The sequence below is a fragment of the Rana temporaria genome, chromosome 11 (assembly GCF_905171775.1).
Source record: "Rana temporaria chromosome 11, aRanTem1.1, whole genome shotgun sequence".
Taxonomy (NCBI): domain Eukaryota; kingdom Metazoa; phylum Chordata; class Amphibia; order Anura; family Ranidae; genus Rana; species Rana temporaria.
The window spans coordinates 87,386,313-87,399,511 of record NC_053499.1 but is presented as its reverse complement, the minus strand read 5'-3'; positions in this window follow the sequence as shown (position 1 = coordinate 87,399,511).

The following is a 13,199-nucleotide window of genomic DNA, read 5'->3' as shown; positions in this document are numbered from 1 at the left end:
GGCGGGAGGGGGGGATGTCCCCTCCCGCTCCTCCGGCATAACAACCGAGCGGCTTTTAGCCGCATCGGTTGTTATGTTTGGATAGCCAATCGCCGGCTCCAAACAAAGGTACCAGGATGATGCCTGCGGCTGCAGGCATCATCCTGGTATAACCCCCTGAAATAACAACGCTGCGGTTTTAAAAAATAAAATAAAAAAAATGGTAATACAATCTTTCAAAATAAATAATTTTTGAATAATATATCTTTTAAAAATAGAAGGAAATACTGTACGATTGACGATATACAGCATGCTCCGGAAGCTATGATAACAGCTTCCGGGTATACGCTGTGCAGAGCTTCTCTTCGTTTCCATAGTAACCGGAAACGAAGAAGAGCTTGAATATTTGCCATAGTGCGCACGCGCGGGATTACAGCCAGCGTCATCAACTGTGGGCGGAAGTTTGTACAGCAGCAGATGCGGAAGACCTAAAGAAGAATGGCGCTGGCATAGGACAAGGAAGCCCTGGAACTAAGGTACCGATTACACCACAAATATAAAAATGTAATTGATTGCATAACGATCGTTGGATGCAGCTTGGAATTGTCTATAGGATAATGATAATAATGAAGATAGTAGATGGGGGTTTACAACCGCTTTAAATTAACCCTTTCATGCCTAAGCCTATTTATGACATTTGGTGTTTACAAGTTAAAATCCATATTTTTGGCTAGAAAATTACTTAGACGGGGGCGCATGCGCGACATGGAGCAGAGCGGTCGCTTCTGGTGAGAGCTCCTCTCCTAGAACGGAGGAATCCCGCTGTCCCGGGGCTAAAATCATTTAAAAAAACTTCACAGATATCGGCACCCCCGCCAGCATCACCCTGTGTATGCAGCCGAGGAGGAAGAAATTACGGCAGAGCTGTAAACCCCTCCACAACCTGACCCATTACTGCCTGAGGTCGCAGGAGCGTGGCAAGATGGCGAATAAGGGCGCCAACACACAGCCCTCTTCATCCCCCTCCTCACCAGCTCAGCATCCATCCCAGCTGCTTTGGAATCCGGATCCATCCACTCACAGTGAGTACTCCACACTTACTAAAGAAGATCTTAATACTAGCCTAGACACCATGTGTTCAAAACTTCTCATCAAGTTTCAGGCTGAGTTACAGAAATCCACCAGCACACTATCCCAAGAAATAGCAGCCCTAGGATCCAGAACAGACTTGTTGGAGAATAAGCATGACGAATTGTCTATTGCTTTTAATGACCTCTCCAGGGAACATGACTCTTTATCCTCTGCCTTCTCCCAACTACAAGAGCATTTAGAAGATTTGGAAAACCGTAATAGGAGATCTAATATTAGGATCAGGGGGGTCCCAGAGACAGTCACTGATCTTCTGCCATTTTCCAATAAGCTGTTCTCCTCCCTGCTTCCAGAACAAAATCCCAGTACATTCACGTGTGACCGCATTCATCGAGCCCTAAGAGCCAAACCTCCCCCTGACAAACCCCCTAGAGACATAATTCTCTGTATGAAAGACTTTTTAGTCAAGGAAGAAATAATGCGCGCTGCAAGAGCCATAAGAAACATCACACAAGATGGAATTCACTTACAGATCTATCCAGATGTCTCTCAAGCAACCTTAGACAGACGCAGAAAGATGAAAGAAATCACTTCAATCCTCTCCTCAGCGAGGATCAGATATAGATGGGGCTTTCCATTTAAGTTGATCATCCCTCATAATGGCTCCACATATATTGCGACCACTATTGCTGAAGGCCAGGACATTTTAGTCAAGCTGGGTCTGTTGGATGCAGTTAATATCCCTCGCACCCCTGCCTTCTCCCGCCCGGCCCAGATTTGGAATACCCCTGCGTCTCGTGCAGGCAGGAGGGGGGTCAGGCAGGACCCTGCTGCTCTTCGATTTAATTAACTTTTATTATTATAAAGTTGCCTAATTCCCTTTTTTCCCTCAGGCTCAAAGTTTCATCCGACTGACTCTGTTTAATTCCAAGAACTACAATTTTCTTGCAAACCTCCTGAATACAGTAGGTCTTTTCACCCCTTTTTGATTTTTGTTTTTTTTGTGTGATCTGGACCCTATCTCCCTACTAGCACCTGGACAATAATCTGGCTAGTATGAGATCCAAGTCTTCTACGCATTTACAGGACCTATTCTTCCCTTCTTTTTCTTTTTTTTTCCCCAATTACATCAGTCTCTCCTCTTCTTCAATCACCTTTCTAGCTTACTTTTTTCACATTCAGTGGCATGCTACTGACACCTACAGTTCCTTTCCAGTATTACACACGCCTGCATATGTACACTCTGCTTAATCCCTCTTAATGTTAAATCTTACACATAATGTGTTTAATTCTTGTACAGCATGCTTTCCTGACTTCTCCTAGTACAATGTATTTTGGTTCATTGTTACATACTGCACAAAGTTGATGTTTAGACTGGTATTCACATAATACCTCATGAAGACCTATCTAGGGGAATTACGGAGGTTGGTCGCACTGACATGGTATATTCTCCACGGTGGTACCCGCTGTGTGGGTTCCACTCTTAGATTCTTTTATTTTATTTTCCTCGTTCTCCCTGTCCCTTTTTCTCTTCTCTCTTCTTTTCTCCCATCTCATTCCTTTTTTTTTTTTTTTTTTTATTAGTTATGTAATTTTTTATATATAACCTTTTTTTTTATATAAAGCCAACCCCATTCAAGAGACATAAACTCCTTGATATTGTGTAATGGGATTCTGCGGATGTCCTGCTGTTATGCTGCATATAATTCCCCTGCAGACCCATATATTTATCCTGACTCAAATACCTTCCCTCTACCTTATCATCTTTCACCCAGTGGTTAGAGACTGACACCTACTGACCTTTTTTGGGTATTGCATTTTAATATATTTACATACTCAGTACTTTGTATTTTGTCTCTATATATCTGGCTCTCTTACCTCTCTCTTTTCTTTCCCTCTCTCCCTTCTCTCCTTCATTTACTCGACGAATCTAATACATGAGATATACTACGCTACTCTCAAACCTCCCCACGAAAATATATATACCCAGTTGTAATGCTATATTGTTATTTTTGCAGGTATATTTGACCAATGTTAGCTTGATCTGCATACTTTTCTCACAGTCAATTGAGACTTTCTGACATGTATATCACAGTTATATCTCTTATGCCTTCCTCACAGGTTTATCATTTTTCTTAATATCGGGTGACCCCCGTTCTACGTCGCCATGGTTTTCCCCCTCTCGGCCCAAGGGCTCCCTCCCCCCTGTTGGAGCTCCCGTAGCCTTCTCAATCGCGAGAATAACATTTTTTTTTCTACTTTTTGTTTAATACCAGTTTTTTTTTCTGTCTTATCTCGCATTGGTCGGCTATCAAGGCTGAGTTTTGGACCAATTGGTCTAATGTTACTTCTCTGTCGGTTGGTGGCCATCGGCCCACTCAACCCCATATATTTTTTACAGTTTAGAATTCTCTCACATTGGAACAAGGTTCCATTTGACTTATTTGAAAAGAAAAAATGTAGCGCCCAAGAGTATGAATAAACCCTTAAAAAAGGTGAATAAAGTGTGTACCCTGAGGGTAAATGACCAGATATCTAAGTCTGATACTTCTTAGTACACAACGGCAAAAATGTGAAGTGAATGATGGGAGCAGAAATATACAAAACTGCTCCTATATAGCAAAATGACATATAGATCTGTGCTATAAAAACAACAAGCAAATATGCATATGTGAAACCAATGGTGTAAAAACCATACGTGTGTAAAAATATATAACAAAAAAAGTTCAGTGATAAGAGCAGTCCTCCAAGGTCAATGTTACACTGTAGATCAAGTGTGCCCTGATTGTAAAGGCATAAACCCAATCCTGCAATATTACAAAGTCTGCTAGGAATCTGAAATTATATATATGAACTTCCAATGTTGGGTGGAGCAAGTATCTTCAATATCAATAACTCTTCAGTGCTGGACACGTAATTATAAATAAATGGGTGGGTACCCTTACCAGAGCTGGTGGACCCTCTCAACCACCGTATAGTGGGAGGGTCGTCAAGGCTTTTATAGACCGATTGTCTGGGTCAAATGGTCCTCACTCCGCGTGTCAGATCCAGAAATGGTTAATGAAGCACTTGTTCTTCCAAGATAGACAGCCAGGGTTGGTTGATCGATAGTAGCTCAAAACACCCAAATTGGTAAAAAAAGGAAAATATAGAGGTGCTCCTCATAGTGTAAAAACATTTAATAAAAAAGGCATTGCAAATACACACACGTGACAAAAAATGCAATGAAAATGTAAAATATAAAAACTTGGAATGACCACACGAGAAAATAGATTGCTCTGCTAATAATCAAATGAAAAAATAGCAAAAGCAAAAAATAAAAAATATAGCAGCAAACTCCCACCTTGGATGAAGGTGTAGGGAGCGTTCCAACAAAGTTGAGAGTGCAATGGGGATGCAGTGGAGTAATCACCCGACCGGTTTAGTCGCTAACGGACTTCTACTGGGGTATCTGCTGTCTGGCTGTCTATCTTGGAAGAACAAGTGCTTCATTAACCATTTCTGGATCTGACACGCGGAGTGAGGACCATTTGACCCAGACAATCGGTCTATAAAAGCCTTGACGACCCTCCCACTATACGGTGGTTGAGAGGGTCCACCAGCTCTGGTAAGGGTACCCACCCATTTATTTATAATTACGTGTCCAGCACTGAAGAGTTATTGATATTGAAGATACTTGCTCCACCCAACATTGGAAGTTCATATATATAATTTCAGACTCCACTCTTCCTAGCAGACTTTGTAATATTGCAGGATTGGGTTTATGCCTTTACAATCAGGGCACACTTGATCTACAGTGTAACATTGACCTTGGAGGACTGCTCTTATCACTGAACTTTTTTTGTTATATATTTTTACACACGTATGGTTTTTACACCATTGGTTTCACATATGCATATTTGCTTGTTGTTTTTATAGCACAGATCTATATGTCATTTTGCTATATAGGAGCAGTTTTGTATATTTCTGCTCCCATCATTCACTTCACATTTTTGCCGTTGTGTACTAAGAAGTATCAGACTTAGATATCTGGTCATTTACCCTCAGGGTACACACTTTATTCACCTTTTTTAAGGGTTTATTCATACTCTTGGGCGCTACATTTTTTCTTTTCACATTTCTCACCTTATATCCATATGGTATGTTGGCAGCCTGATCTACGTTAAATATCTGGTTTGCGCATTCTTTTATATACACTTTTTTCCATTTGACTTATTGTTGATACAACTTTATAATAGCGGTACACCCTTCATCCTTAAACTTTTCAAATCTCCTACAGAAACTAACTCAATCTACAACTTTTATTTACACATGACACAGCCCCGGTTCTATCATTTTTCCTATACACAGCTCTCCTCAAGCCCTCCTGGTTCCTACTGTATACAACCTTACCTGCTGATACACCCTCCACCTAGTAAAACACTATGACCATTAAAATAATCTCACACAACGTCCAAGGCTTTAACTCACCTAACAAACGGAAAAAGGCCTTCTTCCAATACAAGAAACTAGACGCTAAAATAGTGATGTTACAAGAAACACACTTTTTAAATGACTCTCACCCCACTTTCTTTAATAAATCCTTTAACCAATCCTTTTACACATCTTTCTCCTCAAAAACCAAAGGAGTCGCCATCTTCTTTCACCACTCTTTCCCTATAGAGATACAACAAGTTTACAAAGACCAAGAGAGCAGATTCATTATTCTTAAAGGCACTCTTTCAGGCAAAGACATCACCATAGCCAACATTTACGCCCCTAACGATTCCCAAACAGCATTCTTTACACACTTTCTTAATAAACTACAACAATTTCATTCCCCACATATCATACTAGGCGGAGACTTTAACTCGGTTCCGCAACCCAACTTAGACAGAAGCAAACAAACGTTAAACTCTAAATCCTTCTCCAAGTCAACCTCCTCTCTTCTATTTAACCTCCAGTTAATAGACTCTTGGCGAGCCTTGAACATAGGTGCAAGAGACTACACCTTTTATTCACACCCACATGATTCTTACTCAAGAATTGATCACATATTCTGCACCCCAATAATTCTAGCTAATTCCCTTGGCGCCGATATTCATCCTTGCTCCTGGTCTGATCACAATATTGTCACCCTTACCACAAAATTCATAGGTCTCTCCCCCACCTCCTATTCTTGGAGATTGAATGAATCCCTTCTAACAGACCCTAACCACCAACAAGGAATTGACACAGAGATTAAAGAATATTTTTCCCTGAATGACACTCCTGAAACTTCTGCAGCCACACTCTGGTCAGCTCATAAAGCAGTAATCAGAGGCCACTTGATTAGACGCGCAGCCCAACGTAACAGAAATAATGTTGAAAAAATCATCTCCCTCACGAAAGACCTTCATAACCTATACAAAATCCATACACATTCACATGACCCTGCTGTCCTTAAAACCATCTCTCTTAAACGCAACGAGCTTGACACATTGCTTTCCCTTAAAGCAGAAAAGTCACTCAGATGGTCAAAAGCTAGATTTCTTCTCTCCAGCAACTCATACTCGGCAATGTTCGCCCGTAAACTTAACCAATCCCTCAAACCGTCACATATCTACAAACTCAAGAATAACAGGAACCAAGTGGTCACACATCCAAAAGAAGTACTTTCGATATTCACAAAATTTTACTCTGACCTTCTCTCTGCACCAAACCCCTCCCCACCCACTCTACCATCCACGTGGTTGAACAATCTCCCCTTCCCTAAACTCAATCAAACACAAATAGACAACCTTAACATGCCATGCTCAGACGAAGAACTAGAACAAATTATCAAAACACTTAAGAAAAATTCCGCCCCAGGCCCAGATGGATTCTCATCACTCTATTACAAACAATATTCCCAGATCCTAGTCCCACACTTGAAGAAACTTTTTAATTGTATCTTAAAAGGCGATCACTTCCCAGACGAGATGCTATTCGCCAACATGTCCTTGATCCCTAAACCCAACAAAGACCATACTCTCCCCCAAAATTACAGACCAATCTCTGTCATAAATAATGACCTTAAAATATTTAGTAGACTTCTAGCTAACAGACTTTCCTCTATTATCCCTACTCTCATTTCCCCCTTCCAATCAGGCTTCATCCCCGGAAGACAAATCACAGATAACATCAGACTAGTCACAAATATAGTCCAGGATGCCAAGATACATTCCAACCCTGTTTTGTTACTCAGCCTTGATATAAACAAAGCCTTCGACAGTGTGCATTGGTCATTCTTGGACAGTGTTCTACATAAATATGGCTTCACTGGCGAATTCTTACACGCATTTCATGCACTCTACCATAATCCCTCCACCAGAATACGTCTCCCGGGCTGTAACTCTGAGTTTTTCAAAGTAGGCAAAGGTACTAAACAGGGCTGTCCCCTTTCCCCTTTACTTTTTGCACTAGCAATTGAACCACTTTCCACAGCAATCCTCACCAACCCTAATATTAAAGGTTACTCATCTGGGCCCGATACATATAAACTAAGCATGTATGCAGATGATATGCTACTCTTCCTCACGCAACCGGTCAATACACTTCCTAACCTTCTACAAACCCTAAACAATTTTGCATCCATATCAGGCCTCACAGTCAACGTCTCAAAATCAATGGGCATGCCCATCAACATCCCCCCACTAGAATTAGACTCCATACGCTCCTCCTTCGAATTTTCTTACACCCCAGATTCTCTCCCATACCTAGGTATTTATCTCACCCCTAATCTTGATGACCTTGCAAGTAAAAATTACATCCCGATGTTTCAAAAATTAAGGGCGACACTTAAAATGTGGAAATCTTTCAAGATCTCTTTCCTCGGTAAAATCACAGCGATTAAAATGACACTCCTCCCAAAATTACTTTATCTATTTAGAGCACTCCCCATTAGAATTAATAAATCCCTTATCACCAAATTCCAATCTGATATTAACAAATTTGTTTGGTCTGACTCCCACCCCCGTTCTCCTAGACAAGTCTTGCACAAATCTCAGAGATCTGGCGGCCTCGGCCTCCCAGACCTTTGGCTATACTACCTTTCAGCAAGATGGACCCAAACAGCACAATGGCACATCCCGCATTCCAAGATCCCATGGATAGCTTTCGAGAAATCCTCAATATCCCCATTCACCATCTCAGGGATTCTCTGGGGAAATAAAATCTCAATTCCATCCCTAAATTCCCTTAACCAAATTGTAGCACATTCTTATCACTTATGGAAACTCCATAATGGAAAATATAACCTCGTCTCTAAATCCCCACCGTTTGCTACATTCATAGGAGACCCAAAATTCATACAAAACTCCCCAATAGACCTTTCATGGTGGAAGACTAAAAACCTCACTACACTTAACAAATTTATTATAGGTACAAACTTCATCCCCTTCTCCACCCTGAAAGCTAAATATCAGATTCCAGACTCGGAATTCGATAATTTCATCCTTATCAAACAATTTTTCGAAACTCACTTCAAAACCACAAACACCCAATCCCCCTCTCATTTTGAAAAACTCTGTCGCGATTCCCCCAGGATGAAAGGTTTCATCTCAGAACTTTATTTCATCATGTCTAACAACACAGAGCCCAATAAATTATCATATATGCTAAAATGGGAACAAGACCTTAACTTTACGTACTCCCCAGTAAACTGGGACAACTGTATAACCAATCTACACAAATGCACCAGATCTATTGCAATCAAGGAAACAGCCCTAAAAGTGTTTATCAGATGGTATTATACCCCGACCAAACTCCACGCCATTTTTCCCTCAATCCCCTCCTCATGCTTTAGAGGCTGCGATGATTCGGGTTCTTTCCCCCACATTTTTTGGTCTTGCAATAAGGTCAAGAATGTTTGGTCACAGCTTGAAAGTTTTGCCTCTAAAATTTCAGACAAACCAATCACCCTCACAATACATAACTGTTTACTTTTCTCCCCCATCACGGACCTTTCCACATGCCATATGAGACTCATCCATACATTATGTGTAGCCATACACTGGCTGATTGCATCTCAATGGAAATCTCCAATAATACTCCTAAATCCACTCAAACACAGGATTAACGAGATAAATTTGATGGAAAAAATCTCCCATACGCTACAAAACACCATGCACATTTTCAACAATAAATGGTCCCCCTGGTCTGAATATTCACCTCTCTTCTTTAATACAAACTAATTTCTTTATTATACCACATTCTTTTTAACATGGCTTCCCTCAATATTCTTTCAAGATCCTCCATGGTTCTTTCCCTTCTCTAAGTAAAGCCTGTTAACCCCAATTGCTTTGCTGTGTCATATTATATTTCTGTTTCTGATATGAACTTACCACATCTTTTATAATTATGCTGTATCTTTATATATAACCAACTATGTACCGCTCTCTATCTTTTGCAATAAAAGTTTGTAAACAAAAAAAGAAAATTACTTAGAAACCCCAAACATTATATATATTTTTTAGCAGAGAATCTAGAGAATAAAATGGCGATTTTTGGAAATTTCATGAATCTGAAACTTTCATGAATTGTAAAAAAATGAAAAAGTAAAATTAGCCCAATTTTTTTGCATAATGTGAAAGATGATGTTACGCCGAGTAAATAGATACCAAGCATGTCACGCTTTATAATTGCACGCACTCGTGGAATTGCGACAAACTATGGTACCTAAAAATCTCCATAGGCGACGCTTTCAACTTTTTTTACGGTTACCAGGTTAGAGTTACAGAGTAGGTCTAGTGATAGAATTATTGTTCTCGCTCTGACGATCGCGGCGATACCTCACATGTGTGATTTGAACAACGTTTTCATATGCGGGCGCGACTTCCGTTTGCGTTTTCTTTGTTGCGCAAGCTCGCGGGGAGGGGGGCGCTTTAAAAAAAAAAAAATTCTTTTTTATTATTTCTTTTATTTTTTTTATAATATTAAATTGTGTTTTTTTTTTTTTTTTTTACATTTTGATAACATGTATTGCTGTCACAAGGAATGTAAACATCCCTTGTGACAGTAATAGGTGGTGACAGGTACTCTTTATGGAGGGATCGGGGGTCTAAAAGACACCCGATCCCTCCTTTGCACTTCAAAGTATTCAGATTGCCGAAAACGGCGATTCTGAATACTGTGTACTTTTTGAAATCCGGCGCCATTGGCAGCCGAGAAACCCGGAAGTGACGTCATGACGTCGCTTCTGTGTTTTCAATGCGGACACTGAATCAAAGCCGTTTACGGCTTTGTTTCAGAGCGCGCCTGGATTACGGAGGCGCCGGATCGTGGATCGGGTCTCCCGGTGGGTCGGGAGGCCCGGTCAGAGCGGCGAGAGGCGGCGGGAGGGGGGGATGTCCCCTCCCGCTCCTCCGGCATAACAACCGAGCGGCTTTTAGCCGCATCGGTTGTTATGTTTGGATAGCCAATCGCCGGCTCCAAACAAAGGTACCAGGATGATGCCTGCGGCTGCAGGCATCATCCTGGTATAACCCCCTGAAATAACAACGCTGCGGTTTTAAAAAATAAAATAAAAAAAATGGTAATACAATCTTTCAAAATAAATAATTTTTGAATAATATATCTTTTAAAAATAGAAGGAAATACTGTACGATTGACGATATACAGCATGCTCCGGAAGCTATGATAACAGCTTCCGGGTATACGCTGTGCAGAGCTTCTCTTCGTTTCCATAGTAACCGGAAACGAAGAAGAGCTTGAATATTTGCCATAGTGCGCACGCGCGGGATTACAGCCAGCGTCATCAACTGTGGGCGGAAGTTTGTACAGCAGCAGATGCGGAAGACCTAAAGAAGAATGGCGCTGGCATAGGACAAGGAAGCCCTGGAACTAAGGTACCGATTACACCACAAATATAAAAATGTAATTGATTGCATAACGATCGTTGGATGCAGCTTGGAATTGTCTATAGGATAATGATAATAATGAAGATAGTAGATGGGGGTTTACAACCGCTTTAAAGCAATCTACTGAGCTGGCCAGAACCACCTCTGGAAGGAGTCTGTTCCACATTTTCACAGCTCTTACTGTGAAAAAACCTTTCCGTATTTGGAGGTGAAATCTCTTTTCCTCCAGACGTAAAGAGTGCCCCCTTGTCCTCAGTGTTGACCGTAAAGTGAATAACTCAAAACCAAGTTCACTGTATGGACCTCTTATATATTTGTACATGTTGATCATATCCCCCCTTATTCTCCTCTTCTCAAGAGTGAATAAATGTAGTTCTTCTAATCTTTCCTCATAGCTGAGCTCCTCCATTCCTCTTATAAGTTTGGTTGCCCTTCTCTGCACTTTCTCCAGTTCTCTGATATCCTTTTTGAGAACTGGTGCCCAAAACTGAACTGCATATTCCAGATGAGGTCTTACTAATGATTTGTACAGGGGCAAAATTTTATCTCTGTCTCTGGAGTCCATACCTCTCTTAATACAAGAAAGGACTTTGCTCGCTTTGGAAACCGCAACTTGGCATTGCATGCCATTATTGAGCTTATGATCAACTAAAACCCCCAGATCCTTCTCCACTACAGATCCCCCCAGTTGTACTCCCCCTAGTATGTATGATGCATGCATATTCTTAGCCCCCAAGTGCATAACTTTACATTTATCTACATTAAACCTCATCTGCCACTTAGTCGCCCAATTAGACAGAGCATTGAGGTCGGCTTGTAAATTGGAGACATCCTGTAAGGACGTTATTCCACTGCATAGCTTGGTGTCATCTGCAAAGACAGAAATGTTACTTTTGATCTCAGACCCAATATCAATTATAAATATATTGAAAAGTAAGGGTAAGGGCACTGAACCTTGGGGTACACCACTGATAACCTTGGACCATTCAGAGTAAGAATCATTAACCACGACTCTCTGAATTCTGTCTTTCAGCCAGTTTTCTATCCATTTACAAACTGATATATCCAATCCTGTAGACCTTACCTTACACATGAGCCGTTTGTGCGGAACTGTATCGAACGCTTTTGCAAAATCCAAATATATCACGTCCACAGCCACGCCTCTGTCCAGGGTTTTACTTACCTCTTCATAAAAGGAAATCAGGTTTGTCTGACAACTTCTGTCTTTCATGAATCCATGCTGTCTGCTGCTTAAATAGTTTTTTTCCAGCAAGAACTCATCCATGTGGTCTTTTATTAAACGTTCCAGTATCTTCCCAACTATAGAAGTTAAACTAACAGGTCTATAGTTACTTGGTAAAGACTTTGTTCCCCTTTTAAATATGGGCACCACATTGGCCCTACGCCATTCCAGTGGTACTATTCCTGTCATTAATGAGTCCCTAAATATTAGATACAGTGGCTTTGAAATGACAGAGCTCAACTCACCTAGGATCCGTGGATGGATGCCATCAGGTCCAGGTGCTTTATCCACCTTTATTCTGTCTAAATATTTCTGGACCATATCACTTTTGAGCCATTGTGGATTTGGGGCTGTGTCACTCCCACCCCCATTTTGGACATGAGCTCCCCCATGCTCCATTGTATACACAGAGCTGAAGAAAGCATTTAATAAATTTGCCTTCTCTTTGTCCCCAGTCACCCACTCTAGATTATTTTGTAAGGGGCCTACATGCTCAGACTTCACCTTTTTACTATTAATATATTTAAAGAATTTTTTGGGGTTTGTCCTACTGTCTTTTGCAATCTGTCGTTCGTTTTGAATTTTTGCATCCTTGATTTCCTTTTTACATATCCTGTTATATTCTTTGTAACATTTAAACAACACTAGTGTTCCTTCATTTTTATATTTTTTTAAAGCTACTTTCTTATTGTTTATAGCTTTTATAACTTTGACCGTGAGCCACATAGGTTTTATTTTTAGCCTTTTAAACTTATTGCCCATGGGAACATACTTTGCAGTGAGGTCCCACACAGTCTTTTTGAAGAATTCCCATTTCTGTTCTGTGTTCATCTGTGCCAATAGTCCCTCCCAGTCCAAGTCCTGGAGAGCAGCCCTCATCCTTGGAAAATTTGCTCTCTTAAAATTTAGTGTTTTAATATTTCCTGTATGTATTTCTTGCTTATAGTTAAAGCGGGGGTTCACCCTATTAAAAAAAAAAAATTTTTTTTTTTTTATTCTAGCATTACATTCTGCATCGTAGCGCGAGCTAC